Source organism: Erinaceus europaeus, chromosome 5 (assembly GCF_950295315.1).
Source record: "Erinaceus europaeus chromosome 5, mEriEur2.1, whole genome shotgun sequence".
In the NCBI taxonomy this organism is placed as follows: domain Eukaryota; kingdom Metazoa; phylum Chordata; class Mammalia; order Eulipotyphla; family Erinaceidae; genus Erinaceus; species Erinaceus europaeus.
The window spans coordinates 79,859,485-79,884,617 of NC_080166.1; the positions used below are offsets into that span (position 1 = coordinate 79,859,485).

The 25,133-nt window shown below is 36.9% G+C and overlaps 1 protein-coding gene and 2 non-coding genes across 3 annotated transcripts in view; all 3 read right to left on the reverse strand.

Moving 5' to 3' along the window:
* LOC103114925 (protocadherin-8-like) overlaps positions 1–25,133 on the reverse strand; it is an 82,368-nt gene that overhangs the window by 16,357 nt on the left and 40,878 nt on the right. The gene's annotated exons all lie outside the window — the stretch shown is intronic.
* On the reverse strand, positions 1,376–1,483 carry LOC132538813 (U6 spliceosomal RNA). Its single transcript, XR_009550136.1, has one exon. It is a non-coding gene; the product is annotated as a U6 spliceosomal RNA (small nuclear RNA).
* LOC132538851 (small nucleolar RNA SNORA16B/SNORA16A family) lies at positions 15,445–15,630 on the reverse strand. Its single transcript, XR_009550162.1, has one exon. It is a non-coding gene; the product is annotated as a small nucleolar RNA SNORA16B/SNORA16A family (small nucleolar RNA).

Genomic DNA, 25,133 nt, shown 5'->3' on the forward strand with positions numbered 1-25,133 from the left:
GTTGAATAGAATTGAGAGCCCAGAAGTAAGCCCCCACACCTATGGACATCTAATCTTTGACAAAGGTTCCCAGACTATTAAGTGGGAAAAGGAGAGTCTCTTCAACATACAGTGTTGGAAAACCTGGGTTGAAACATGGAGAAGGATGAAACTACACTACTATATTTCACCAAACACAAAAGTAAATTCCAAGTGGATCAAGGACTTAGATGTTAGACCAGAAACTATCAAATATTTAAAGGAAAGTATTGGCAGAACTCTTTTCTGTATAAATTTTAAAGTCATCATCAAGGAAACAAATCCAATTACAAAGAAGACTATAACAAAAATAAGCCAATATGACTACATCAAATTAAAAAGCTTCTACACAGCTAAAGAAACAACCACCCAAAGAGACCTGCCACAAAAATGGGAGAGCTTTATGTGCCATATATCAGATAAGAGGCTAATAACCACAATGTATAAAGAGCTCACCAAACTCAGCAACAAGAAAACAAATGATCCCATTCAAAAACGGGAAAAGTATATGAACAGAATATTCACCAAAGAAGAGATCCAAAAGGTTAAAAGACATATGAAAAAAATGTTCCAAGTCATTGATTGTCAGAGAAATGTAAATAAAGACAACAACAAGATACCACTTCACTCCTGTGAGAATGTCAAACATCATAAAAGGTAGCAGTAATTCACCTCCTTTACCCCATCTCTGATGGAGCTTGAAGATGTCACTTTAAATGAGATAAGGCATAAATAAATGCTGGAGAGGTTGTGGAGACAAAGTAACCCTCTTGCACTGCTGGTGGGAATGCCAATTGGTCCAACCCCTGTGGAGAGCAGTCTGGAGAACTCTCAGAAGGCTAGAAGTGGACCTCTCCTATGACCCTGCAGTTCTGGGGATATATCCTAAGGAACCAAATACACCCATACAAAAAGATTTGTGTATATGTATACCTATGTTTATAACAGCACAATTTGTAATAGCCAAAACCTGGAAGCAACCCAGGTGTCCCAGAACAGATGAGTGGCTGGGTAAGTTGTGGTATATATACACAATGGAATACTACTCAGTTAAAAATGGTGAATTCACCTTCTCCACCCCATCCTGGATGGAGCTTGAAGTAATCATGTTAAGTGAAATAAGTTATAAACAAAAGGATGCATTAGGGATGATCTCATTCATAGAAGTTGAAAAACAAGATCAGAAGGGAAAACACTAAGCATAATTTGGACTGGATTTGGTGTACTGCATCAAAGTAAAAGACTCTGGGGTGGTGGGGAGGGTTCGGGTCCTGGCACATGATGGCAGAGGAAGACCTAGTGGGGGGTGTATATATTTTTTTTGCAAATCTATCATTTTACTTATTTTTTAGTAAATAAAAATATGGAATGATTCATGAATTTCCATGTCATCCATGCTCAGGGGCCATGCTAATCTTCCCTGTAACATTCCAATATATATACTATATATGCTGCCGATGCAGGAATGTGGGGGTTGTATTTTTATGTGGAAATGTTATACATGTTCAAGCTATTGTATTTTACTGTTGATTGTAAACTATTAATCCCCCAATAAAGAAAATTTTAAAAGGAGGCAAATATATATATAAATATAGACAGATAGTCATAGAAATAAAATCAACTTACTTTTGTGATCTTGGAGAAAACTACTTCAATTTCCAATGAAGTATGAGGACACAGAACTGTGGTGTTGGGAATGGTATAGAATTATATCCCTGTTATCCAATAAATTTCTCAGTCAATATTAATTGCTTATAAAAAGCATGTATCATTAAAAAAAAGTTTTCCTCTAAGAAGGCTTCTTAGAAGTTACATACAACACTTGCAATATGGGAAGACTGAGGCACAGAATGCCCTACTATTTGACAATCTGCCATTATAAACTCAAGTTTCTTGTTACAGGGAAAGGAGACAGAATAATGGAAAAAAACAGCATACTGTCAAAGGCAATTAATGTGTGTGTGTGTGTGTGTGTGTGTGTGTGTGTGTGTGTGTATTTAACAATGCTGTAAGGAACATCCACATGCATATATACAAATGCACATCTCTGATAATTTTCTTGGGGTAGGTTTTTTACTCTAAATCCAGTTCCCAGAAAGGTAATCACTTAACCCAAGTATATGAAAAATTTTAAGAGTTTTTATATATATTGCCAAATTATTTTCCAGAAATATTGTGCCAATTCCTACTCTCATCAAAAACACATTTTAAGGAGAGAAAATACCGTTAGTAAGATTCAATTTAATTTTATTGTTCAAATATTCCATATCTCCTGCAGAGAAGATAAAAATATCCACATCTTCAGAAACTAGTGATTGAGATTTGACAGGAAAGGGGGAGCAGGGCACACTGCAGTGCCAGATAAAAATATCTGTTAAGGAATTTTTCATCTATTCCCATGGATTGAAAGAATTCGCATCGCCAAAATGAATATTCAACCTAGAGCTATATAAAAATTTAATGCAGGGGCCAGGCAGTAGCACAGTGGGTTAAGCGAACATGTTGCAAAGCACATGGATCAGTGTAAGGATCCCACAAGCTCCCCATCTGCGGGGGTGGTGGGGTGGGGGTCGCTTCACAAGCTGTGAAGTAGTTCTGCAGGAGTCTTCCTCTCTGTCTTCCCCTCCTTTCTCAGTTTCTCTCTATCCTATCCAACAACAACAGCAATGACAACAGTAACAATGAATACAACAACAAAGGCAACAAAAATGGAGAAAATGGCCTCCAGGAGCAGTGAATTCATAGTGCAGGCACCGGGCCCCAATAGTAACAATAGAGGCAAAAAAAAAAGTAATGCAATCCCTATCAAGGTCCCACCAACTTTTTTATTTTTATTTATTTATTTATTTATTTATTTGCCTCCAGGATTATTGCTGGGGTTCAGTGCCTGCAACATGAATCCACTGCTCCTGGAGGCCATCCCCCCCCCTTTTGTTGCCCATGTTGTTGTAGCATTGTTGTGGTTATTATTATTACTGTTGATGTTGTTCATTGTTGGATAGGACAGAAAGAAATGGAGAGAGGAGGGGAAGACAGAGAAGGGGAGAGAAAGATAGACACCTGCAGACCTGCTTCACCACCTGAGAAGCGATGCCCCTGCTGGTGGGTCCTTGTGATTTGCTCCACGTGCGCTTAACCCGTACCACCACCCGACACCCCCACAAACTTTTTTTTAAAGAAAATATAACAAAAGTAACAAGCCTTTATCTGGAACCAGAAAAGGCCTAGAATTGCCAAAGCAATCTTGAGGGGGAAAAAAATGGAGGCATTACACTCCCAGATTTCAAACTATATTGCAAGGAAAATTAAAACAAAAATAAACCAATAGGACTATAACAAATTAAAAAGCTTCTGTACAGCATAACAGACCACCATCCAAAAATACTCCTTACAGAATAGAAGAAGATCTTTACATTCTTTACATACCATAGATCAGACAAATGACTAATAACCAAAATATATAGAGAGCTCACCAAACTCAGCAACAGAAAACAAACGAACCCATACATAAATGGGAAGAGAATATGAACAGAATAGTCACCAGAGAGATCCAAAAGGTCAACAAACATGAAAAAATGCTCCAAGCAATGACTGACAGAAAATGCAAATAAAGACAAAAATGCAACACCACTTCACTCCTGTGAGAATGTCATACATCAGAAATAATAGAAACAACAAATGCTGGAGAGGTTGTGGAGACAAAGGAACATTCCCTGCTGTGGGAATGTAATTTGATTCCACCTCTGCAGAGAGCAGTCTGAAGAACTCTGAGAAGGCTAGAAATGAACCCACCCTATGACCTTGCAGTTCCTCTTCTGAGGATATATCCTAAGGAACCAAACACACCCATACAAAAAGATGTTTGTATATGTATGTTCATAACAGCACAATTTGCAATAGCCAAAACCATGAAGCAGCCCAGGTCTCCAGCAACAGATGAGTGGCTGAGTAAGTTGTGATATATATATATATGGTGGAATACTACTCAGATATTAAAAATGGTGAATGCACCTTCGTTTACCCCATCTTGAATGGAGCTTGAAAATATCAGTTAAGTAAAAAAAGTCAGAAACAAAAGGATGAATATGGGATGATCTCACTCATAGAAGTTGAGAAATAAAAACAGAAGGGAAAACACAAAGCAGAACTTGAACGGGGTTTGATGTATTGCACCAAAGTAAAAGACTCTAGCAGAGGTGGGGTAGGAGTTGGTGGAGAGAGGCGGTTCCGTTCCTGGAGCATGATGGTGGGTGGAGGAGGACCTAGACAGGGAGTTAGTGTTATGCAGAAAACAGAAATTTTGCACATATAACAACTACTGTATTTACTGTCAACTATAGACCATTAATCCCCCAATAAAAAACAAACAGGGGCCAGGTGGTGGCACACCTAGTTGAGCGTAGGCATTGCAGTGTACAAGGGCCCGTGGTTCAAGTCCCTGGTCCCCAACTGCAGGGGGAAAGCTTTGTAAGTGATGAAGTAGTGTTACAGGTATCTATCTCTTTGCCTCTCTCCTCTATCAACCTGTTCTCTTTTGATTTCTGGCTGTTTCTATTAAACAAAATTAAGATAATAAAAAATTTTTGAAAAAAAACAAAGAAAAACATCATAAAACAATGAAAGGCATATTGATCTTACTGCTAAAGAAATCTGAGTTTGAATCCCAGCATCCATTTTACTATAACTCTAGGGAATCTATGTAAACCTCTCAGGGACTCGTTTTCTTTAATATAAAAATGGGACTGTTATTGTGTCCCCTGTTTTTATAAAGTTTACATATGTTAATGTGAAAGAACTTAATAGTTGTTTTTTAATTGAATCCTGCACTCCCATAAATGTTATGCCATTGCAATTCAATGTTTTATATCCTCCATAACTGAATGGCAGCAAGTAATGTCCTTCAGTAAAAATAAATCATTCACTAATACATTCCACAATATTTTGTATTCTGTTGCTATCGTTTTGTTATTTTTATCAATAAAGAATTTTAGTTTTATTTAGTTAATTCAATTGAAGCACCATATACACACAATTAGATGCATTACTTTGAAGTACAAAACTCAGTGACCAATAAGATCAGTAAGATCACTACCTTAGTCAAGTTGTAGAATATTTCCCATTAACCCCATAAAGTTCCCCTCACTGTCACTTTGATGTCAGTCACACTCCAGGAAACCCCTGATCTGAAATCTATCAATATATGTTAGTGTTGTCTAATTTCAAATTTAATATAGAGTCCTGTAACATGCATGTTTTATGTCTGCTTACTTTCACTCGACATACTAAGATGTATCCATGCTGCTTCATAAGTTTTTTTAAAATTTTTTATTAACTTTATTTATTGGATAGAGACAGCTGGGGGGGGGCGGGTGGTGGCACACCTGGTTGAATGCACATGTTATACTGCTCAAAGACCTGGGTTCAAGCCCCCGGTCCCCACCTGTAGGGGGAAAGCTTTGCAAGTGGTGAAGTAGTGCTGCAGGTGTCTCTGTCTCTGTCTCTCTCTATCACCCCCTTCCCTCTTGATTTCTGGCTGCCTCTACCCAATAAATAAATAAAGATAATTTTTAAAAAGAGAGAGACAGCCAGAAGTCGAGGGGGAGTTGGTGGTAGAGAGACACCTTCAGCTCTGTTTCACTACTCAAGAAGCTTTCCCCTGCAGGCTTGAACCTGGGTCCTTGAGCATTATAACATGTGCGCTCTACCAGGTAGATATGCTGCCACTCAGCCCCCATAAGTTTGATTTTCATTTCACTGCTAAGTATAATTATACTTTATGAATATTCTACCCTCTTTATCATTCAACTGGAAGCATAAGAACTGTCTACAATTCTTGTCTCTAATGGATAATGCTATTGTGAACATTAGTATAGAAGTCTTTCAGTGGGTGGGGTTTTATTCTAAAAAGAGGTTGGGTAAATAACTATAAGAGCAATTATATATAGCAAGTGCATATTGAATTTCATAACAAACTCACAAAGTTTTCCACAATTATTATGCAATTTTATATCTCCTAGCTATGTATAATATTTCCAGTTGTTTTATGATCTCAGACATTTAATATGCATAATCTTTATTTTTACATTTAGGTGTTATGAAGTGGTATATCACTAAAGTTTTTGTTTATTTATTGGTTGATTAGTGATGTTTAGAATCTTTGCAGATCCTTATTGACATATGCTAACGTATATCTTAGCATATTTTGTTCGAGTCTTTTTTCTGTTACAATGGATTGTTTTATTATGAAAGTATATGACTCTTAATATTATTAAGAATTGCAAGTCTTTGTCGGATACATGTTTTCTCCATTATCCAAAAATCAAAGAATTCCTGTTTGGTATAATGTGATAGGTCACTTTTGGGGTCTGATTGAAATGTTTTTTTCCACACAATTTAATGGAAATAGAATTCCCAAGCCAATAAAAATTATCTATGAAATAGAAATATTCTGGTCTAGGGAAATAACATAATGGCTATGCAAAAAGACTCTCATGCCCAAAGCTCCAAAGGTCCTAGGCTGTATTTTCAGCACCATCAGAAGCAAGAAATGAGCAGTGCTCTGGTAATTTAAAATAAAATAAAAATCCATTTTCCCAAAGTAGAGTAAGTATTCCCCAATATAAATTACCTTTTAAAGTTTTATTTATTTATTTTATTTGTTTGTTTGTTTATTATTGGACAGAAACAGAGAAATTGAGAGGGAAGGGGAAAGAGAGAGAGAGAGTCCTGCAGCACTGTTGCACTGTCATGAAGCTTTCCTCTAACAAGTAGGGACTGGGGACTTAAACCTGGGTCCTTGAGCATTGTAACATATGCATTCAACTTGGTGCACCACAGCCTAGCCCCATTAATAACTTTTTTATTCTCTCTCTCTCTCTTGCTCCCGCCCTCCCTTCCTCCCTCCTTCTCCTCTTACTCCTCCAATGGAGGCCAACAAGGTTATCACTGCTGGCAGTATTCCACCACCATTCACAGTGGCCATTTTCTATCTTCTTGATAGAGGGCGAGAGACAGAATTAGAGAGACAGAAAGGTAGACATACCTGCCACACTGCTCCCACTTATGAAGCTTCCCTGCTGCATGTGAGGACTAAGAGCTTGAGTCCAAGTACTTGCACATGGTAAATAACATGTGTTATACTGGGTATGCCACTGCCTGACTGTGTCTTTTTATTGTCTTAATGGTGTACTTTGAAATAGCTAGCTTGCTTGTGCCTTATATATGCACAATTTCTCTACTCTGGGGCACTTTTTTCTCCCACTTAAATAGAGACAGACACCACAGCACTGACATTTCTTCCATTACTATAGCACCTCTCATGTGACGTTGGGACTGAAACACAGGTTATATTGATGGTATTCTAGTGAGGTATTTCTCTTGCTCTTAAGGAAGATTTTAACAAATTTTAAATGATGACTTTAAATTTTGATGATTAGTTATTTGTATGTCCTACTTAGGAAATCTTTGTCTACAGTTTAAACTTTTTTTGGATTTAAAGACATTCTTTTTTTTTAAATTTTTTATTAAGAAAGGATTAATGAACAAAAACATAAGGTAGGAGGGGTACAACTCCACACAATTCCCACCACCCAATCCCCATAACCCACCCCCTCCCATGATAGCTTTCCCATTCTCTAGCCCTCTGGGAGCATGGACCCAAGGTCGTTGAGGGTTGCAGAAGGTAGAAGGTCTGACTTCTGTAATTGCTTCCCCGCTGAACATGGGCGTTGACTGGTCGGTCCATACTCCCAGTCTGCCTCTCTCTTTCCCTAGTAGGGTGTGTCTCTGGGAAGCTGAGCTCCAGGACACATTGGTGGGGTCTTCAATCCAGGGAAGCCTGGCCAGCATCCTGGTGGCATCTGATTTAAAGATACTCTATATTTTCAGATTTAACATGCATCAATAGACCTATGGTTTATTTTAAATTGTTATGGATTGGGGAGACCAAGGTTAAATTTTTTTTGGTGTGGATATCCAGTTATTCCAATATTGTTTAAAGATAAGACTAGTGCTCTCTCATTAATTTATCTTGTTGTTTTTGTTAAAATGAATCATATATATTCAGACAGATGAATGATAAAAATGGTTTATTTCTGAATTCCCTATTTTGTCCCACTGATAAAATCTACTCATAAAAATTCCATGTTGTTCTGCTTAATGTAATATTTAGAGAACTTTTTTTTTCTTTCATTTTGTTTATTTGTTTATTTACTGGAACACTTAAACTCTGGCTTATGTTCAAGGGACTGAACCTGAGACTTTTGGTACCTGAGACATGATTTTTTTTTTAATCACCACTATGCTATTTCCCTGGCCCGTATAATAGGCCCTTCTTCCCTCCTCTTCTTCCTTCCTTCCTTCCTTCCTTCCTTCCTTCCTTCCTTCTTCCTTTTGACTTCTGAGTACTGCTCATTTCTGTCTTATAGTGGTGTGCTGGACTTGGAAGCCTCAAGCATGAAAATTATTTTTGCATAACCATTATGCTATTTTCCCCACCCTAGAGAAGAGAAGGCCTGGTAGTATAAATCCTCCAACTTTGATTTTCTTTTTCTAATTTGTTTTGACCATTCCTAGTCTTTTATATTTCTTTTAAGTTAAAACAACTTCTCAATTTCTACAAAAAGAACCTCAATTTTGATTCAGATAATATTGAATCTACATTTCAATTTGAGTGTGCTATCATAAATACAACCTGTCTATTTAGATTTAAATTTTTTAAAGGAATGTTTATTGTTTTCAATGGACAAGTTTTTTCTTGTCTTCTATTACATTTTTAAAGTAATTTTAGTGTTTGATGCTATCTAAAATGTTTTTAATATTAATTTTATAGTTTGTTGCTAGTATATAGAAGTATAGTCAGCTTTATCACTTGGATACCATGAAACATTACTAATTTTATTAATTAGTTCTAGCAGTTTTTTTTTAATGGACTTGGTTTTTGTTTGTCTCACTAGTGAATAAAACAATCTTTCCTCTTCCTTGTCAATACTTACCTCTTTTATTTATTTTCTTGCTTTATTTCACTGACTGTAACCTCCAATACAATACTGAGTGACAAGTGGGAAAAGGAGATATCCCTGCTATATTTTGAGGCTTAGAAAACATCATTAAATGTTTTACCAGTGACTGTGATACTTCTTAATTAGCATATTTATTATGTTCTTTATCAATTTTGGAAACGTTCCTCTATTCATTTTCTGACAGATTTTTATCATATATGGGTGTTGAAGTGTGTCAAATGTTTTTCTGTATTAAAATTTTCATATGGTTTTTCTTTTTTTTGATGTGCCAAATTTTATGTAATTTTCAAATGTTAAACCTAAAGTCAACCATACCCATGTATGTATGATGATGTAGTACTTTTGTCCCAGCTATTTCTGGGTTTTATTTGATTTTTTTTAATAGTTTTGCATTTATATTAACGAGGAGCATTAATATTGTTATTATGTCCTTGATAGGCAGATCAATTATGGGCAGTATATCTCAACTTGTTAGACTTGGTCTTAGACTATGGAAAGCTATAGTAATTTCTCATTACTCCTTACTGTACTCAACTTTCAAACTCAGTTTCCCCTGATAATACTGACAAAACTGGGATTTTCAAACTTTAATAGTGTGGCTCTAGAGTAACCCTTACTACAAGGGATTTCTCCTCTCCCCCCTTCTCCTCCCCAGGATATTATGAAGAATTCTTTCCTTAGACTGGGTCAGAATTCTAGTACGGTCAAGCAATGTTCTGCCTCTAGTATGTCTATTCTGCTCTCGGGCCTATACTTAGAAGTGTATAGTTTTGCAGCATACACATGCACCCCATCCCTTAGTCAAGGAGTCATGAGAACTATATGGTATAGACTTCTATTGCTTTACTCAACCCCTACACTTAGTGTCCCAAATGGTCCTGCCTTATCCATTTGCCTGGCTCTGAATGCTTATCTTTGCCTGTTCATGGTAACTATACTAACACAATGTATATGGAGTTTGTCTCCCTGTGCCACAGTTAAAATTTTGGGCACAATTTGTTCTGCTTTATATCTTATTACTTTTCAGCCACCAAGTTGCATACTAGTCCATGAAATTTCTTCATGATGCCAACCTGACTTCCCTGCACAGAGGACCTCACCAACTGTCCTGGAACCTCACCTCCCCAGAGGCCTATCCCACTAAGGAAAGACAGAAACAGGCTGTGGTTATGGATCAACCTGCCAATGTCTATGTTCAGCAGAGAAGCAATTACAGAAGCCAGACCTTTTACCTTCTGCCCCCCCTAAAGATCTCTGGTCCATACTCTCAGAGGGATAAAGAGTAGAGAAGCTTCCAATGGAGGAGATGTGATACAATGGAGGAGATGTTGGTGGGAATTGTATGGAATTATATACCCTTTATCCTACAATCTTGTCAATCATTATTAAATCACTAATAAAAAATTAAACTGAAAAAAAAACTGGGCAGAAATTAAGCATAAAGAGAGTTTCACTTTACCTTGGGGATTGTGGCATTTGTTGAATACCTGAAAATAATTCTCATGTATTTGCCCAGTTTTAGAGTCAAATCTTCAGATCTTTGTATTGGTCTTTGTTTTATACAGAGAGTTAGTCTTTGACTTGTGGCTGTCAGAGGAGAGATGGCAATCTTTTAAATGGATTATTTCATCATTTCCAAATAGTTATGAAAACAAGGTGGTTGCAGGTGAATATGTGGAAAATATCAGGTTTTATTTTTGGTCATTTTAAAATCTTCTCACCTCTCTCCCCCAAACACATACTAGTCCATGAAATTCCTTGCTAACAGCTTTACCCTCTAGACTTGGAAGAAAAAGCCAGGTCAACTTACCCTTGTTCTGTATAACAGGTAACTAAAAGAAATGCAAAAGAAAAAAACCTATCCTGTATGTTATACAGATAGTACTTAGGAAAAACTTCAGGTGTACATTTAAAGAAAGAACCCCCCCATAGCTCCAGTGGAACAATCAGCATGCGGTACTTATACAGAAACAGCCCCCCCACCCCCAAAAAATTGGGTCACATCACAAACAGATGGGAGAACTAAGTTTGAATCCAGGTCTGTCCATTTGTTTTATCTATGTGTGGTTATTAAGTAGTATCCCAGCATTTTTTCTTGTGATTAACCTGGTTTTTATGAACTTCAGCCGCTGCCATATTCACATTGTTGCCTCACTTCATATACTTAAAATCTATATTCCAGTCATAGATCTTAAGTGTAGACTTACCTAATCAATAAAGAGAAGACCAGACCAAAGATATTTGGAATTTTCTTTTCCCTATTCTTCACAGAGGTTAGTAAAAACACAATTCGTTACTATAATTCCACTTCATGGTATAGAAGTGTGTGGGAGTGGGGAATGAGTGTTATAAGTATAGACGCAAGGATTTATTTCTGAAATTTTCCACCTGTTATTTCAGCAAAAGCATTCCTAAGCTCTGCTATCACCAGTCAGCTTTGACATAAAGAAACTTCAGCCTGCTCATTATTATTTTAACATGGTAGTCATCCTCAACAATGTTTTTGTTTTGATTTAGTTACCTTTTAATAAATACCCTAGAACCACTTCAGTATCAGTACTTTAGTATCTGCTATATTTTGCCCCAAAAATAATCATTTAAAGCAAATTTTAACTGTCTCTTTAAAAAGTAGTACTTTGGAATAGGCCAAAGGACAAGATACTAAAAATAGAACAATCTTCTGAATATTATTAAAATCAAAGTCCTTTCAGAATAAAGGAACACCATAATAGAAAAATATTTTTAAAAAAATCATAACAAGCAAACAAACAAAAATAGGGACCATTCAGGGCTGCTTAGACTTTCAGGACCTTATGATTTTATCTGGTCTAGCATAACCATGAATTTTATAGTTACAAAGGCATGAGAACTGTACACAACTACAGATCACTAATAAGCCTATAGAAGAAGACATTGAAAATCCAAATTTATCTTTACCAAGTAAAGGGTATACTAAAGGGAATAAATATAAACAAAGCATGGGGAGAGATATATAAGAAAGGTACTAACACACCAATCCAAACTCTTATCAGATGTCTCTTAAGAGCTCCTGCCAGCAGGAAGCCAATTACGTGGAAACGAATGAAGTTTGTTTTATGAGCACAATATTACAAATGGCTCTTCATCCTGACATCAAGGAGGAATTTTGCATTTCCAATAGGAGTCAGCAGTGCTTTGCAGGCAGCTGATAGGCTGGTGGTATGCCCTGGAGGTTAAAGCTGTAGGAGGGATATGGGAAGAATCAACAAGCTCCTAACTTCCTAAATGTAGCTCTGGTGATTAATTTCTGGCACTTAATTTGTGATAACCTACAATGAAATACTAAGATCCTCACAGCACAGTCACTAATGCCATAATGGCATAACTTTTGGCCTCACAGGTTTCTCAAAGCCTCTAATGCAATGAGCCTAGAATGTTTTTGTCACGGAAAGCCTATGATTTCCATCAGAGAGATAACTTACGTACATAATTATTGTTTAATAATATAATGTTTCCTAAGAGGTAACAACCTTCTGGAACTTTGTATATAAAAAAAAAAACATCTTTGCTCTTATTCTGAACATAAAGCATCTAATTTGTCTCATTCTGTTTATATCTCTCTCCTTCATATTTGAAGAAGCAGCAGAATTCTTGATTACTTTGCACAGTATGCTTGGTTAAATAATGGTGTGATGTGCTTCACTGTGCTCCTAAACATCTGCCAGTTTTTTCCACAGGAAAGCAACATTTCACATAAAAACAGAAGGGAAGGATTAAGGCCATTAAACAGATCTTCTGGATGATAGAAATATCACTTTTATACCTGAGCACAATGTTCAGTATTGCTAATATTATCAGTATTGTTCCAGAAAGCCACTCTAAGTTGACCATTTGACCTATGAGATTAATATACTGAAGTACAAAAAAAATGCCTAAAAAATCCTATCACAGTATTTTCATAGCACAAACATAAAATCCTTAAAATTGCAAGTCAAAGATTTAAGAAGAATGAAATATATTGAATTTCTTTTGGCTAGTTTCTTGACTGCTACAGTTAATACTTTTAGCATAATGGCATTAGTTCTTCTAAAACATAAATAAGTTCTAATTTTGATTACAATTTCTTTATTGATTCATGGTGTATTTATATTGCTCAATTACCATAAACTAGGAGACTTACTAGCTATCTTTTCATAATTGATTTTTAGCTTAATTTCACTGGGAGTTGAAAACATAATCTATGAATTTAATGTTTGGAAATTGGAAATTGGTTGAGACTTGTTTTGAATTATACTGCAGTTGTTGGATACAGTGTTGATTCAGTATGCTAAACATGACCTTCAATTATTATACATCATTACTAATTATTTCCCAGGTACATCAGTCACTAAAAGAGGAATATCATAAATGCCTAACACTCACGGATTTGCATTTTTCTTATTTCCGTTTTATCAGTTTTAACTCTATAAATTTGAGACTTTGTGGGGGTCAGGTGGTAGTGCAGTGGGTTAAGCACATGTGGTGCCATGCTCAAGGACTGGCATAAGGACCCTGATTCGAGCCCCTGGCTCCCCACCTGCAGGGAAGTCACTTCACAGGTGGTGAAGCAGGTCTGCAGGTGTCTATCTCTCCCCCTCTGTCTTCTCCTCCTCCTCTCCATTTTTCTCTGTCCTATCCAACAAGAACAATAATGACTACAACAACAATAAAACAACAAGGGAAACAAAAGGGAAAAAAGTCTTAAAAATAAATTTTTAAAAATTGAGACTTTGTTATTATAGCCTTAAAACTTTCTCAGTTGCTTCCTAGTAGGTTGACCATGTTTTCATTTGAAATATTCCTCTAGTAATTCTTGCCTTAATGTCTATTTGATTTGTTATTGGCTTAAAAGACAGCTTTCTTCTCGTTAAAGTCAATAAGGAATGTCTTTGTTATTGTGGCTATCAACTTTGTTGATCTTTATTAGTTTACTATAGGCAACAGATTTTTTAATTCAGTTTGGGAATATTTGTCTTTTAATTGAAGTATTTAATCTTTCACTTAATGTACTAATTAATCTATGTAGATTAAAATCTGCCATCTTGCTATATGTTTCTTCCTCATATGTTCCATGTCCTTTTGATCTCATCCCATGCTTATTTATTTATTTATTTCCATAGTCTTTTTTTTCTTTTTTTTTTTTGCCTCCAGGGTTTTTGCTGGGGCTCGGTGCATACACTACAAATCCACTACTCCTGGAGACCATTTTTTCTATTTTTATTGACTAGGACAGAGAGAAATTGAAAAAGGAGGGGAGGATAGAGAAGGGGAGAGAAAGATAGACACATGGAGGCCTGCTTCACCACTTATGAAGTGACACCCCTGCAGATGGGGAGCCAGGGACTGGAACCAGTATGTTTGAGTTTCATACTATGTGTGCTTAACCAGGTGTGCCACCACCGGCTCTCCTATTTCCATAGTCTTTAACTCAACACTTAAAGGCCAGGGGTCAGCATTAGCAAGGAAACAAAAGTGATTGTTTTCCACCTAAAATAATCTGTTTTTTTTTTTAGTTTGCCTCTTCCTAAAGGGTTTCCCCCCACCAAGCAGATCCATAATAACAGATGAAAGCAACTTTATTGTTACTAGGTCTTACTTTTATAAAGCACAGTCCCATAACTAGGTAGTATCTTCAGCTTTGTTAGTATCAGACACCTGCAGGAAACCTGAGGGCATTTGGGTGCATTGCTATGTTCCATCACTTCATTACCTGAGGTCCTGCTTGCTGGGCTAGCTTCGTGGGCTTGAGAGAGAAGACCAGGGACTCATGGCTGAGCTGGGACGCAGTTCAATCTTTATTGACGAGCGGGGATGCAGTTCAATCTAGCTCTAATCACAGTCCTGTCCTTATATATCTCCTGAGAAGGAAGTGCCAGGTGGGAAGAGGATGTAAGTAGGATAAGGGGTGGGGAGAAGGAAAAAGTATGCGAACCAGTGGGGATTAAACCAATGAAAACAATGATTATGTAAATAGACCACAGAGTTAAGCAATGCAACAGAAGAGGTCTTAGAAGCAGACCAACGCTGCTCATCAGAATGGAACCTGCTCATCAACTTCTGTTATCCTGGAATCAGTATCTGGCATAGTACAGTTATAATAACTAATCTTATTGTTCCCCTCACTTGATGTTCATAATCAAAAGTTTGAGTGCTGTTTAATCATAGCAGTGATGCCTGAATCTTTCAGGGTAGTGACTCAACACATTACTGAGATCTGTGCCACTTGCCACTATTTTTCCCATCTTTCCCATGGACTGCCTTGGTTCTAGCAAACTTGCTCCTCAGAAATCTTACTCTGGTAACTTTTTTTTCTTTTTCTGGCCTCTCAAAACATTTTTAAGACCAACTTTTAATAACAGTATTTGTCTATATTTGAGAAATAGCATATATTTTTCATTTTCCAAAAATATTGCAGATCAGTTAATAGCAAACTGAATGGGGACCATCAAGTAAAATTGTTACCAATCTGGGTACCTTTTTTTTTCTTTTTTTAATGTCAAAGATCATTAAAAAAAGAATCTCATACCTGGGCTCTTTTTGAATCATAAAAGCTGCAGCTTCAATACAGGCCATCCTTGTTTTGATTTAATTAAACATTTTTATTATTTCATCACCTTCCTTACTGTTTTATTATACTTTTGCTAATCCCTTAATGGCTCCCCCTGAAAAAACAAGTGTCCCTAACTTTTATCACAACATAATACAAAGATACTCAAACAGTATTACTTTGTATATCCATTATTTGACTTTTTGTTCAACTATGTGATCTATCACATAGATATTTTAACCTTACAAAATACTGTTATTATTCTAAACTTTCAATATTCATCTATCTATAATTATATTTACTCTTTATATTAATTTTCATTTTCCGTATAACTCCATTTTTCTGTCTAGAGTCATCATTCATAAAATGTCACTCTAGTGTTAGGTCTACTGCTGGGGAACTGATAATAAAGTCATCTTGGTTGTTTTTGATCAAAAGTTATTTATTTTGCTTTATTTCTTTTTATGAGAGAGAAGCCAGAAAACTGTTCAGTTGTGATGCCTGGGATAGAACCTGCTACCTCTGAAGCCTCAAGAATGCAAGTTAGGAGCTTTAACACATTTAGTGATCTTGCTGGCCCAACTGATATTCTCCAAATCAGTTTACTAAGGAAATGCTGATTTGTAAAACTGTTGTGGAGAGGTTGGGATGGTGACATCATGCTTGAGGCTCTGAAATCCAATCCTCATTACCACTATAAACCAGAGCTGAGCAGTACTCTGGTAAAAATAAATAAATTTATACTCATACTAATTATAAAACTTGTTTATGTTATTTAGTTACAATTCCACATCTCTCCATGATAAATGTCAATACACCTAGTCCACCACCAAGTTGTCATCTCCCTCCACCACAGGACACTGGGTACCCACACCATCTCAAGCCCCTCATACTTCTCCCACATTAGAATCCCTGGATCTGCTGCAATAAATCACCATTTACTAATATTTCTCCCTGTACTTTGCTTTGTTTGGTAAATTACACCAATGAGAGGCATCTTCTAGTACTTCTACTCATCCTTCTCCTTTTAACTCAGTTCAATTAGTTCCTTTCATTTCTACTCATGTTGTTGCAAGCAAGAGGACACATTTCTGTGGGGGAGATAATATAATGGTTATGCAAGAGACTCTAATGCCTCAGGCTTCAAGATTTCAAGTTCACTCCCCTCACACAACCAAAAACCAGAGCTGAGCAGTGCTCTTACAGGGAAGAAAGAGAGAGAGAAAGTAAAAACTTTGCACTGGGACAGAATTCTATGTTAGCTGTTTTCTTTCTTTATTTCTGTTTTTTCATAATCTCAAATGAATATGGCAATTTTTCAAAACTTTAAATAAACAATTTTATTGTCACCATAGACAGTTCTATGTTTTTTTCTTTGGAAAAGTCACAGGAAAATTCCATTTTCATTTCTGTCTGATTTTTAAGACACTTTGGCTTACAGCGGTATGCTTAGATATAGAATATTTATATTTTCCCATTAGAGATGTTCTACCTGACTCTTGGTACCTTTCATTATTTCTGTAGAATTATTTGCCATTATCCCTTTAAATATAGCTTGTTCCTCAATATTTTTCAAGCTCTTTTGAGGTTGAGTGTAGAGTGCTTAATGCATCCTTAATGAAAAATATGGTCAAATATGTTTATCTATTTTTAGGTCCTATATTTCTCTTACATTGAGGCTTTCTTCTAGCTTATCTTCCAGTTTACCAATTTTCCCTTAAGCAGTATTTTTTAAAAGAGAATCTCTTTTTAAGATGTTTTATTCACTTTATCATAATAAGAAAGAGAGAGGCAGGGGGGAGATACAGAGAGAAAGAGAACAGCACTGTTAAACTCTAGTTAATCTGGGGATTGAATCTGGGACCTCAGATCTTCAGGCATGAAAGTCTTTTTGCATAACCATTATGCTCTCTCTCCAGCCCATGCAGTTTTTTTTAATCTGCTATTAATTATATCTGTTGACTTACTAATTTAGTTATTTCCACTTCTAAACTTCCCACTTGCTTATTTAAAAAAGTTAATATCTGTTTATATTCTATATCTTGTCTTTTATTTTCATTATGCTTATAAGTTTACACAAGATAATTTAAGTATCTGGATCTGCTCCAAGTCTATTTCTGTCATTCTTTTTCTTCTGGTTTTTGGAAACATGCTTACCTCCTAGCATCTCCTGGTATGTTTTTATTTTGTTCCAAATATCATATATTAAAATTAAAGAAACAATTTAAGATTGGATTATGTTGACTTCAAGACAGCATTTACATTTGCAACTAATAGGATAAGGAAAGGTCATCTTAATCTGACCAAGAATAGACTGATTTAAATATACTCAGGCTTGTGAGGCTAATTTATTTCTGACCCACCCTTACTCTTCCTAATTAAAACCATGGCAAATTTGCCAAGGTCTGTTTCCTTTAACTGACCCTGAATTTGTTATTTTTCCCCAAGCTCACAAGACCACCTGAAGCTCAAGTTGACTTCCAGACCTTTTAGTTATCAATTTCTGCTCAATTTCTCAGCTGCTTTGTAGCTTCTTTGGAATTAGCAAATGCCTTGAAGGGAAATGTATATGTTACATTCAAATTTACCTCTCACATTTTTCTTTCCAAGACCTGTGTCTCTTAAGTTGTAGTTACTTTGGTATGTCTCCAAGTTTGAAATAGATTATTTTATATAATATATATTGTCTAGATTTTCTTAAATTCGCCACTGCCAGGAGTAGCTACCCCCAAAAATACTTACAGCATTTTCAACATTCAATTCTACTAACAGCAGAAATTTGACCATTCCTACAAAATACTAATGTCTCAGTTTTAGCTGAGGAGATTCATAGCTTGCAGGACAAAGTGGCTCCTATTTGGCCAAGGGCAAGTCTCAGCGCCCCACACAGAGCAGCTGTGAGTTATTAGCAGCCACCATTCACCATGGATGGCATATTTACACATACACTGAAAAAGAGCCCTAGGAAGGCATCAGTAGCTTTGATTACAATAGATTTCCTGATAATTTTAGTAATGTGCAATTTATTTACTCTTTCAATTTTTATCTATAGCATGTCTCCTTTATTCTTTTGCCTAACCCCATTGCTAACCTTTTTTTTTCTTCTAATTTCTCCACATTTGGGGTTAAATAGGGCTGAGGAGAAAGAATTGGGAGAAAGAACTCACCTCAAAGTACACATAGGCATATGCAACACAGTATCTTACAGCAGCCTTCCTAGACAGATCATCTCACTACTGCTTCTCCAGTGTACTCCACTATGCCTCTGTTACTAATGGGGGGGTCACCCTACCCAACATGCATATTTGCCCCTGAGAAACTGTATACCTATCTTCCCCAAATCGAAATGTGCAGGATATTCCTTCTGCAGCCTTCTTTCTTTAGCCTAGTCTTCAGGAGGGCATAGTCTCTTCTTCCCTTTGACTTTCTAAATTGGAGTCAAGATGCAATTCCAGCTTCAGATTCCAGAGGATCCAGGTAGACCTCTCCTCAAGACTCTCTAGTTCTGTTCCCATGGTGACAGAGGAGTGACAAGGTTTCTAGAATTCAGCCACCAGTCATCCAGGATGAGATCTCTGGCAAAAACCACACTTTCTTTTAAATCCCTCTTACATAATAAAGGTGTATGTGGGGTGGGGGGGACCTCCCTTTCTTAAGCCCATGAGGGGAAGAAAAACAAAAGTCTGGTTCATTGAAAACTACAGGCAACCTAAGTAAAATGATGCTTTGTAGGTAAAAGGCTAAGGACATTGTTCAATGTCACTTCAACTCGTCCCTATTTTAGAAGTGTTTCTGTGTTAAACACAGTGGGCAAAGTGTTGATGCTCTTCTCCTCCACGCTTTCCATGCTTCTGCCAGAATTCATGAAACTTCAGGAATTTTATACTTGTATCTAAAACACCAGGAGATGCTGTGCATTAATAATTATTTGATTCTAAACTATTTTTGAAAGCTAAATGATTACCTTAATGGGCTTTTTTTCCTCAGGAGAGAGAGATTTTCATTTCTGGAAAGGACACACAAACTACAGGCTCTTATTACACAGCTAGCATCTGCTTCCAACTGAGTGACATAGAGTATGCACTGATGTTTGACTTTAAAAGTAAATTAATATTGGCATAACACCTCCTTCTTTCCTGTGGTCTCTCTGTGGACTATGAAATAAGGATTTTTCACCCACTCTCCTACCTGAATTTCAGAAAGTCAAGTATACAATATATCCTTTGAAGAGCCTCAAGTTCTCCTTTTATTGGTTCATATAAATTTACTGAATGTTTGTCTCTGGGCTCAGTGCTGAATTACAAAACCAAAAATAAAATGGTCACTTCTCTCAAGGAGTTTACAGACTGATGAGGAAAGTAGGAAAATAAACAGATCATTAAAAACTGGCTAAGCTGTGATGGAGCTGTGCACAGGGTGCTGACGGAGCCCAGAGAAGGGAACCAGCTTGTCTCAGTTGGTAGAGGAGGACCCCCAGAAGCAAGTGCTATTTTGGGTTGTCTTATAGGACATGCAAAAATTAGCCATATGATTCTCAGTTTTCTAAACTGGCTGGGTGATGAGTTGATGGTATAGAAACTCAGATTTCTCTACTGAGTTGATGATGGTAAATGTACAAGATTGATGATGGTAAATGTGCAAACATAATTTAGAATGGAAGGTCATGAATTAATGTTGGATTTGGTGTGCTTGCACTGCTGACTCTAAAAAGCAAAGCTAGCTGGTAAATATTTTAATACAGGAGAATAAAATTTGGAAAAATTTAGGCTGGAAATATAAACTTTTTAGTTATCAATTTTTAGGCTGGAAATATAAACTTTTTAGTTATCAATTTTTAGTTGGTATTAAAATACTTAGAGTGAAGAAAATCATGAAAGAACAGCACATATTTTACATTATCTGGCTGATATATCTTTTTGAGAATCTGGGATATAAAATAAAGAATTCTTGTACTCCCCAAAATTGTACACAGATAAAATTTTCCACACACTTAGAGTGAGCATATAAATCCCCTAAAATGCATTCATGATTAAGAAAACACAATGCTTAATATGAAAGAAAGAGAACTGATTGAAACTTCCTAAACCACAATCAGAAGTATTGATGTTCAAGACAGCATAGATAAAGCTAGATGGACAAAGGAAACTTGGAAAAGTTGGATTTCTTTTTTTAATTTCTTTATTGGGGAATTAATGTTTTACATTCAACAGTAAATACAATGCATAACATTTCCCAGTTTTCCATATAACAATACAACCCCTACTAGGTCCTCTGTCATTCTTTTTGGACCTGTATTCTCCTCCCCCCCACCCCCACCCCAGAGTCTTTTACTTTGGTGCAATATGCCAACTCCAGTTCAGGTTCTACTTGTGTTTTCTCTTCTGATTTTGTTTCTCAACTTCTGCCGGAGAGTGAGATCATCCCATATTTATCCTTCTGTTTTTTGACTTATTTTACTTAACATGATTTTTTCAAGCTCCATCCAAGATCGGCTGAAAATAGTGAAGTCACCTTTTTTTTTTTTATTGTTGTAGTTATTATTGTTGTTGTCGTTGTTGGATAGGACAGAGAGAAATGGAGAGAGGAGGGGAAGACAGAGAGGAGGAAAGAAAGATAGACACCTGCAGACCTGCTTCACCGCCTGTGAAGCGACTCCCCTGCAGGTGGGGAGCCGGGGTTCGAACCGGGATCCTTATGCCGGTCCTTGTGCTTTGCGCCACCTGCGCTTAACCTGCTGCGCTACAGCCCGACTCCCAAAGTCACCATTTTTAATAGCTGAGTAGTATTCCATTGTGTATATATACCACAACTTGCTCAGCCACTCATCTGTTGTTGGACACCTGGGTTGTTTCCAGGTTTTGGCTATTACAAATTGTGCTGCCAAGAACATATGTGTACACAGATCTTTTTGGATGGGCATGTTGGATCCCTTAGGATATATTCCCAGGAGAGGAATTTCAGGATCATAGGGTAGGTGCATTTCTAGCCTTGTGAGAGTTCTCCAGACTATTCTCCATAAAGATTGGACCAATTTACATTCCCACCAGCAGTGCAGGAGGGTTCCTTTGACCCCGTAACCTCTCCAGCATTTGTTGCTGTTACCTTTTCTGATGTATGACATTCTCACAGGAGTGAAGTCGTATCTCATTGTTGTCTTTATTTGCATGTCTCTGACAATCAAAGATTTGGAGCAGTTTTTCATTTGTTTCTTGGCCTTTTGGATCTCTTCTGTGGTGAATATTCTGTCCATAACCTCTCCCCATTTTTGGATGGGGTTATAAAGTTGGGTTTCTGAAACCAAACACTTTGGTTTTTATAATGATTTATTATATACTACCTGCCTGTGGAACCAGAGGAGTCTATAAAGCATATTGCCACAAAACTCCAAAACCAGAAGCAATGTTGAAATATACATGTGAAATAGAGTTGGATCTATTTGTATCACAGCTCTGGAGAATATATCAAGCTACAAGTAATGAGTTCTAGTTGTAAGGATTTTTACAGCTCAAGAAAATTGGCTTTTCTAAAGTTTTCTCCTTCTCCAGGTTGCCAGAACACTGTGCTTTTGCTTCTGCTATAAAACTCATTTCATTCCTTCTTGTTCACACGTCACCTTCCCCCTTCTAAATTTTAGAATTTTGTAAAAATAAAAAAGAATGGGGTGCCCAATTCTTGCTTATCAGTTGATAATTCCTCTGTACCTCTCTAACCTATCCCCCACCATACATACCTTATGTATAGTCTTGCATAAGAATTTGATATTTGTGAAACTTAATCAGAACTGCAAGTCCAATTACATAATCTTCTTATGCTAGAAAAAGAAAAATTGGAAATTTGGAAAATAATGGAATTCAGAGACTCCAATGGGTTTATGTCAGGTATGTGCTAATGCCTCTGATTTAACTGTAAATAATGTGAATCAACCCGGGCTTCTCCACCTCACATTTCTCCTGTTTTTGTTCCACCATGATATGGAATTAGACACAATGGAGGAAAAAGATGTATGTTCTATGGGGCAGGGCAATTCTTTTCTTTTACCATATAAAAATTATCTCCTAGACAAAAGGAGATTGTCATTCCAGAAAAGCAAAAGGCAAAATGGGTTACTACATGAATAGAGAATCTCTAGATTCATAAGCTAACTCCTTTGCTCTACATAAATCAAGACAGAGATATATTTAGCCTTGTTTTCTGTATAACACTATAACTAGGCTTGGGGCAAACTTCTGTCTTTAAACATTGCCTATAAGCCTGAAGAGAAGCCATTTTCTGACCTTTGCAGATTTATAGTTCTACCTAGTCTGAAATGGAGCAGAATGTCATTGATATTTTCAGAAGAATATTTACTTGCTGCCTTCATTACCTTGCTCAAATAAATCTTCACCTTCTAGATGCAGATGGAGCATTTATGTCATCCATTCCTATACACAACATGTCTAAGTATCAGAAAAGGTGCTTTTTTTTCTCCTTTGGTTTGTTTTTGTTTGATTTTATTGGTTTGTCCATCTTAAAATATCTAGCGAGCATTTATACACCAATGTCTTAATTCAAAACATGAAACAAAGCTTTAAAAACAAGGACTGGAGAAAGAGCTCAGTGCATAAGATGCTTTCCCTGCCATGCTTGCAGTCCAAGTTTAAGCCCCAGCACCACACATGAGATGTTATGGTTACTTCTAGTCCTCTGGTACCTCTCAGTCTTTGTATAAATAAATTAAAAAATAGCCCAGGGTACTGAGATGAAGCATGTATGAGGCTCTGATAAGGCAAAAAAAAGTTAATTTTTTAATTAGTTAGCAAATAGAGATCAATTTCAAACAAATCTTGATTTCATGGAAACCTCTTGAATATAGCCTAGAATAAGCTCTGACTCAAACTGTGGGTTGCCCAAACTTTTCTATGGGAACATAGGCTTGTTCCTTTTCTTGGACTGTTATATAGAGATGGCTCTGGAGAATACAAAGCATTACTGTAATTCTGATTTTTTTTTTAATGTGTGGGCACTTATCATGGGGAAACAAGAAACTGTACTCATGTGACAACTGTCTTATAAATCATTTCCCCCCAATAAGGTGATTTAGAAAAGAAAAAATAAAGACAGGCAATGGCTCTTGAGGTAGATTGCACATGTTACAATGCATGAAGACATGGGTTCAATCACCTATCCTCACCTGTAGGGGGAGGCTGCACAAGCTCCGCAGGTGTCACTCTCTCCCTTTCTGCCTCACCTTTCTCTCTGTCTCTATCCAATAACTTAAAAATATATATATATTTTAAAAACCCTTTATACTAAGAAATTAGTTTGTTCTAGACAAGGAAGGTAGAGTAGTAAGCACAACACAAAACAGTTAATCATCAGCAAGAAAACAAATGACCCCATCCAAAAATGGAAAGAGGATATGAACAGGACATTCTCCATAGAAGAGAACCCAAAGGGCAACAAATATATGAAAAAAAAAATGCTCCAAGTCACTAACTGTTAGAGAAATCCAAGTAAAGAAAACAATGAAATACCACTTCACTCCTGTGAGAATGTCATACATGAGAAAGGGTAGCAGCAACAAATCCAAGAGAGGCTGTGGGGACAAAGGGACCCTCCACTGCTAATTCTGGTAGAATTAGTCCAACCCCTGTGGAGAGCAGTCTGAAGAACTCTCAGAAGGCTAGAAGTGGACCTTCCCTATGACCCTGCAGTTCCTCTCCTGGGGATGTATCCTAAGGAACCAAAGATCTGTCTATACCCATGTTCATAGCAGCACGATTTGTAATAACCAAAACCTGGAAGTAACCCAGGTGTCCAATAACAGATGAGTGTTTGAGTAAGCTGTGGTCTATATACACAATGGAATACTACTCAGTTAACGTTCTTTACCCCATCTTGGATAGAGCTTGAAGATAACATGTTTAGTGAGATAAGTCAGTAACAGAAGAATGAATATGGGATGGTATCACTCATAGAAGTTGAAAAATATAACCATGACATCAATCTGCCTTCTCTGGCAGATAACCTCACCAATATGTCCTGGAACCCCACCTCCATGAAGCCCTACCCCACTAGGGAAAGGTAGAGAGACGGGCCTGGGGTATGGATCAGACAATCAATGCCCATGTCTAGTGAAGAAGCAACTACAGAAGCCAGACCTCCAACCTTCTATGCCCCATAGAGATTTGTGGCCCATAGGCCCAGAGAGATAAGGAATGGGGAAGCTTCTAATGGAGGAGATGGGATATGGCATGCCGGTGGTGGGAGTTGCATGAATTGTACCCCTCTTATCCCAAAATCTTGACTATCACTATTAAATCACTAATAATTATTATAATAATAATGATGATTATGATGAAGTTGAAAGATAAGAAAACACAAAATGGAACTTGCACTGCGTTTGGTAAATTGCACCAAAGTAAAAGACTCTGCGGTTGGTGTTGGGGGTGGGGAGAGTTCATGTCCTAGAACATGATGGCAGAGGACCTATGGAGGTTAAATTGTTATATGGAAAACTGAGAAATGTTACATAGGTACAAACTACTGTA